Source organism: Borostomias antarcticus (genome assembly GCF_949987555.1).
Source record: "Borostomias antarcticus genome assembly, chromosome: 13".
NCBI lineage: Eukaryota > Metazoa > Chordata > Actinopteri > Stomiiformes > Stomiidae > Borostomias > Borostomias antarcticus.
The window spans coordinates 23,138,376-23,145,353 of record NC_140246.1 but is presented as its reverse complement, the minus strand read 5'-3'; the positions used below and the strand labels follow the sequence as shown (position 1 = coordinate 23,145,353).

The 6,978-nt window shown below is 51.0% G+C and overlaps 1 protein-coding gene across 1 annotated transcript in view; it reads right to left on the bottom strand.

The window, feature by feature from the left end:
• grip1 (glutamate receptor interacting protein 1) overlaps positions 1–6,978 on the bottom strand; it is a gene marked incomplete at its 5' end in the record, with an annotated part of 209,372 nt that overhangs the window by 73,369 nt on the left and 129,025 nt on the right.

Here is a 6,978-nt window from a genome sequence, read left to right as displayed (position 1 = left end):
ACACACACACACACACAAACTCTCTCTCTCACACACACACAAACTCTCTCTCTCTCACACACACACTCTCACACACACACACACACAAACACACAAACTCTCTCTCTCACACACACACAAACTCTCTCTCTCTTTCACACACTCACACACACACACACACACACACACACACACACTATTTCCTGCAATACCCGGTCCGTCCTGCAGGGGGAGCGGTGTGTCTGGTCTGGAGCTGCGCACGGCCCTGAGTGGTCTGGCTTGTTATGGTCTGACTCACAGGATGTGGGTTTTGGGATCAGCCTGTCATTGGTGTCGGCTATTTCTCCTGGCCAATCAGATTCAATCTCCCACAGATAGCTAGTTACTTTAGCGGAGCAGCTAAGATTCAGACTGAGGTGTCCAACACTGTTAGCTTTCAGGGGAACTACTCTAGCCACTGCTTTGAGCTCCACCCACCCACACTTGTGATTGGTCAGAAGAGCATCTGAAGATAACAGAAATGAGGTTCTCCAGACGGTTGGCTGGAGCAGTGATCGTTGGAGCCAACTGGATGTGTAATAGACTAGTCTATGAGCGGTTGTCATGGTTACAGTGATAGGGCTTAGCATCTACCCATAACAACCCTGGGTAAGCTGATCTCCACCCCTCCATCTCTCCTCTCCTCTCTCCACCCCTCCATCTATCCTCTCCTCTCTCCACCCCTCCATCTCTCCTCTCCTCTCTTCACCCCTCCATCTCTCCTCTCCTCTCTCCACCCCTCCATCTCTCCTCTCCTCTCTCCACCCCTCCATCTCTCCTCTCCTCTCTTCACCCCTCCATCTCCTCTCTCCTCTCTCCACCCCTCCATCTCTCCTCTCCTCACCCCTCCATCTCTTCTCTTTTCACCCCTCCATCTCTCCTTCCTTCAGCCCTCCATCTCTCCTCTCTCCACCCCTCCATCTCTCCTCTCTTCAGCCCTCCATCTCTCCTCTTCTCACCCCTCCATCTCTCCTCTCCTCTCTTCACCCCTCCATCTCTCCTCTCCTCTCTCCACCCCTCCATCTCTCCTCTCCTCTCTTCACCCCTCCATCTCTCCTCTCCTCTCTCCACCCCTCCATCTCTCCTCTCCTCTCTCCACCCCTCCATCTCTCCTCTCCTCTCTCCACCCCTCCATCTCTCCTCTCCTCTCTTCACCCCTCCATCTCCTCTCTCCTCTCTCCACCCCTCCATCTCTCCTCTCCTCACCCCTCCATCTCTCCTCTCCTCACCCCTCCATCTCTTCTCTTTTCACCCCTCCATCTCTCCTTCCTTCAGCCCTCCATCTCTCCTCTCTCCACCCCTCCATCTCTCTTCTCTTCAGCCATCCATCTCTCCTCTCTCCACCCCTCCATCTCTCTCCTCTCTTCACCCTCCATCTCTCTCCTCTCCTCTCTTCGTCTCTCCTCTCCTCTCCATCTCTCTTCTCGTAAGTTCTCTCAACCTCTCATTTGTGCTTCTCTTCCCTCTCCACACACACACACGCACACACGCACACACACACACACACACACACACACACACACACACACACACACACACACACACACACACACACACACACAGCACTACATTCTCCCTCACTTCCATGAATACATACAGCCCTACTTACATGCATCACATGTGAGCGTTCAAGTCCATTATCCATCCAGGATATTCAGCAGCGCTGCATGAGCTCCACTTCAACTCACAGCTTACAGAAACACGCCTAGCACACGCCTCTAACATAGAAACATGCCTCGCACACGTCTCTGACACAGAAAAACGCCTAGCACACGCCTCTGACACAGAAACACGCCTAGCACACTCCTCTGACAGAAACATGCCTAGCACACGCCTCTGACACAGAAACACGCCTAGCACACACCTCTGACATAGAAAAACGCCTAGCACACGTCTCTGACATAGAAACATGCCTAGTACACAAATCTGACATAGAAACACGCCTAGCACACACCTCTGACATAGAAACACGCCTAGCACACACCTCTGACATAGAAACACGCCTAGCACACACCTCTGATATAGAAACACGCCTAGCACACACCTCTGATATAGAAACATGCCTATCACACGCCTCTGACATAGAAACATGCCTACTACACACCTCTGACATAGAAACACGCCTAGCACACACCTCTGACATAGAAACACGCCTAGCACACACCTCTGATATAGAAACATGCCTATCACACGCCTCTGACATAGAAACATGCCTAGTACACACCTCTGACAGAAACACGCCTAGCACACGCCTCTGACATGGAAACATGCCTAGCACACGCCTCTGACATAGAAACATGCCTAGCACACGTCTCTGACAGAAACATTCCTAGCACACGTCTCTGACATAGAAACATGCCTAGCACACACCTCTGACATAGAAACATGCCTAGCACACGCCTCTGACATAGAAACATTCCTAGCACCCGCCTCTGACATAGAAACATGCCTAGCACACGCCTCTGAGATAGAAAGAAAGACACCTAGCACACGCTTCTGACATAGAAAGAAAGACACCTAGCACACGCTTCTGACATAGAAACACACCTAGTACACACCTCTGACAGAAACACGCCTAGCACACACCTCTGACATAGAAACATGCCTAGCACGCCTCTGACATAGAAACATGCCTAGCACACGCCTCTGACAAAGAAACATGCCTATCACATGCCTCTGACATAGAAACACGCCTAGCACACGCCTCTGACATAGAAAGACGCCTACCCAATGCCTCTGACATAGAAACATGCCTATCACACGCCTCTGACAGAAACATGCCTATCACACGCCTCTGACAGAAACATGCCTATCACATGCCTCTGACATAGAAACACGCCTAGCACACGCTTCTGACATAGAAAAACACGCCTATCAGATGCTTCTGACATAGAACACACCTAGCACACGCCTCTGACATAGAAACATGCCTATCACACGCCTCTGACCCTAGCACACGCCTGACATAGAAACACGCCTAGCACACACCTCTAACATAGAAACACGCCTAGCACATGCCTCTGACAGAAACACGCCTAGCACACGCCTCTGACAGAAACATGCCTAGCACATGCTTCTGACATAGAGACATGCCTATCACATGCCTGACATAGAAACACGCCTAGCACACACACTTCTGACATAGAAACACGCCTAGCACACACTTCTGACATAGAAACACGCCTAGCACACACCTCTGAGATAGAAACACACCTATCACACGCCTCTGACGTAGAAACATGCCTATGACATAGAAACACGCCTAGCACACGCCTCTGACATAGAAACATGCCTAGCACACATCTCTGAGTAGGGATGGAATTCGAAAAACGGTTCTTGTTGAGAACCGGTTCCCAGTGAATCGATTCCTTGGAATCGTTAGCCAAAATCCAAAACGACTCCGCTATAGATTCCTGACATTGCTGCGCATGCGCAATGTTGTCGCACGCACGCTGTCTTGTTTTGTTTTTATTAGACCACGGTAGAAGAAGCCAGCAACATGTCGTCTAGGCATAAACGTTCGAAAGTGTGTTGACATTTCACGCGACAAGATGACAACACGGCCACTTGCAATGCTTGCAAAAACCTATATCATCAAAGGGGGGAAATACTACAAATATGCAAAAACATTTGGACACACAGCATGCGATAACTTTGCAGGAATGTCACATTTTTGATGCGCTCCACGGTGACGACAGCAGTGCAGCTAACGTTAGTGTAGTCGAAGGTAAACTCCTCCAGAGTCCCTGTCTATTGTGTTAGTGCCATTTGTTTAATTGTGTAAACCAGCTTTCACTATATGAATAATCTCCATTTCCAGCCATGTAATTTAGATGATGACGTTCAGAGTCAGGCTGGTGGTAGTCGGTCTGAAAAAATACTGATTTGTTTATGTCAGTTTTATTTTTAGTTCAAGGTGAATACACCTAAAAACAGCACTGTAATTGGCATGTTCAAAGTAGTACATATAAAAGAAAATTAATGTTAATAAACCTGTTTGTACTCTTTTTTGCCCAATGAGAATCGATAAGAGAATCGATAAGGAATCGGATCGATAAGCAGAATCGAAAATGGAATCGGAATCGCTAAAATCGTATAAATTCCCCTACCTCTGACATAGAAACAAGCCTAGCACACGCCTCTGACATAGAAACAAGCCTAGCACACGCCTCTGACATAGAAACATGCCTAGAACATGCCTCTGACATAGAAACATGCCTAGCACATGCCTCTGACATAGAAACATGCCTAGCACACGCCTCTGACATAGAAACATGCCTAGCACACGCCTCTGACCTCTGACATAGAAACATGCCTAGCACACGCCTCTGACACAGAAACAAGCCTAGCACATGCCTCTGACATAGAAACATGCCTAGCACACGGCTCTGGCATAGAAACATGCCTAGCACACGCCTCTGACATAGAAACACGCCTAGCACATGCCTCTGACATAGAAACATACCTAGCACACACCTCTGACATAGAAACATGCCTAGTACACACTTCTGACATAGAAACACGCCTATCACACGCCTCTGACATAGAAACACGCCTAGTACACGCTTCTGACATAGAAACACGCCTATCACACACCTCTGACATAGAAACATTCCTAGTGCATGCCTCTGACAGAGACAAAAAAATAAACAAACATCTTTATTTGTCACGCGGCGAAATACACACACACACGAAATGGCTGGAAAAGGCCCCCTGCCTCCTCGTGATTAGCTCCTTCCCACTCTGTGTCGTCAGCTGTCCCTATCCAGCCAACCCCACCCCTTTTTTTTTTTACCTTTGGCTATCTGCTTTCTGTTTCCCCACCTCTGCCTTGGGGCATTCTCTATGAGCCTGTTCTGCTAAGTGCTTACTCCATCCATTCATCTTCATCCTCTTATCCGGGGTCGGGTCGCGGAGGCAGCAGTTCCAGCAGGGGGCCCCATACATCCCTTTCCCTGGCAGCATCAACCAGCTCTGCCTGGGGAATCTTTAGCCGCTCACAGGCCAGTGCGGAGATGTAGCCCCGCCACCTAGTCCTGGGTCTACCCCGCGGCCTCCTCCCAGCTGGACACGCCTGGAACACCTCCCTAGGGAGGCGCCCAGGAGGCATCCTCACTAGATGCCTGAACCACTTCAACTGGCTCCTTTCGACGCAAAGGAGCAGCGGCTCTACTCCGAGTCTCTCCCGGATGACTGAACTTCTCACCCGATCTCTCAGGGAGACACCAGCCACCCTCCGGAGAAAACTCATTTCGGCCGCTTGTATCCGTGATCTCGTTCTCTCGGTCATGACCCATCCTTCATGACCATAGGTGAGGGTGGGGACGAAGATAGACCAGTAGATCGAGAGCTTTGCCTTTTGGCTTAGCTCTCTTTTCGTCACAACAGTGCGGTAAAGCGACTGCAGAACCGCACCAGCTGCTCCGATTCTCCGGCCAAACTCCTTCTCCATGGATCCCTCACTCGTGAACAAGACCTCCAGATACTTAAACTCCTTCACTTGGGGTAAGGACTCATTTCCTACTCTGAGCGGACAGACCACCGGTTTCCTGCTGAGAACCATGGCCTCAGACTTGGAAGACTTACTCTCATCCCAGCCGCTTCACACTCAGTCGCGAACCTATCCAGAGAGTGCTGGAGGTCGCAGGCAGATGATTCCATCAGGACCACATCATCCGCAAATAGCAGCGACACGATCCCCAGCTCACTGAACTGCAAACCCACCTCCGCACGACTACGCCTCGATATCCTGTCCATGAAAATCACAAACAGGATTGGTGACAAAGCGCAGCCCTGGCAGAGGCCAACCCCCACCGGAAAGGAAGACAACTTACTGCCGAGGACACGGACACAGCTCTCGCTCTGGGTGTACAGGGATTGGATGGCCCTAAGTAGGGATCCCCTCACCCCATACTCCCGCATAACCCTCCACAAGACCTCTCGAGGGACCCGGTCGTAAGCCTTCTCCAAGTCCACAAAACACATGTAGACAGGTTGGGCAAACTCCCAAGCCCCCTCTAAGATCCTTGCGAGAGTGAAGACCTGGTCGGTGGTTCCACGACCAGGACGAAATCCGCATTGTTCCTCTTCAATCTGAGGTTCGACTATCGGCCGAACCCTCCTTTCCAGCACCTTGGAGTACACTTTCCCTGGGAGGCTGAGTAATGTGATGCCTCTATAATTGGCACACACCCTCTGGTCCCCTTTTTTGAATATTGGGACCACCACCCCAGTCTGCCACTCCTTTGGCACTGACCCGGACTTCCACGCAATGTTAAAGAGGCGTGTCAACCAAGATAGCCCCTCAACACCCAGCGCCTTCAGCATTTCTGGACGGATCTCATCAGTCCCTGGGGCTTTGCCACTGTGGAGTTGTTTGACTACCTCAGTGACCTCCTCCAGGGAAATTGACGATGACCCCCCATCATCTTCCGGCTCTGCCTCGATCGTAGGGTGGATTAGTCGGGTTCAAGAGTTCCTCAAAGTGCTCCTTCCAACGCTCAACAACCTCCTCAGTTGAGGTCAGCAGTGTCCCTTCCTTGCTGTATACAGCTTGGATGGTCCCCCGCTTTCCCTTCCTGAGGTGTCTGATGGTCTTCCAGAAACACTTTGGTGCCGACCGAAAGTCCTTCTCCATGGTTTCTCCGAACTCCTCCCACACCCGCTGCTTTGCCTTGGTCACGGCCGAAGCCGCAGCCCTCCGGGCAAGTCAATACCCTGCAACTGCTTCTGGAGTCCCCCGGGCTAACATATCCCGGAAGGCCTCCTTCTTCAGTCAGACGGCTTCCCTGACCCCCGCTGTCCACCATGGTGTCCTAGGGTTACCGCAGCTCCCAGCCGCAGCTTCAGCAATGGAGGCTTTGAACACCGACCACTCATGCTCGATGTCCCCAACCTTCACAGGGATGCCAGAGAAGCTCCGCCGGAGGTGGCGATTGAAATCTCTCCGGACAGGCTCTT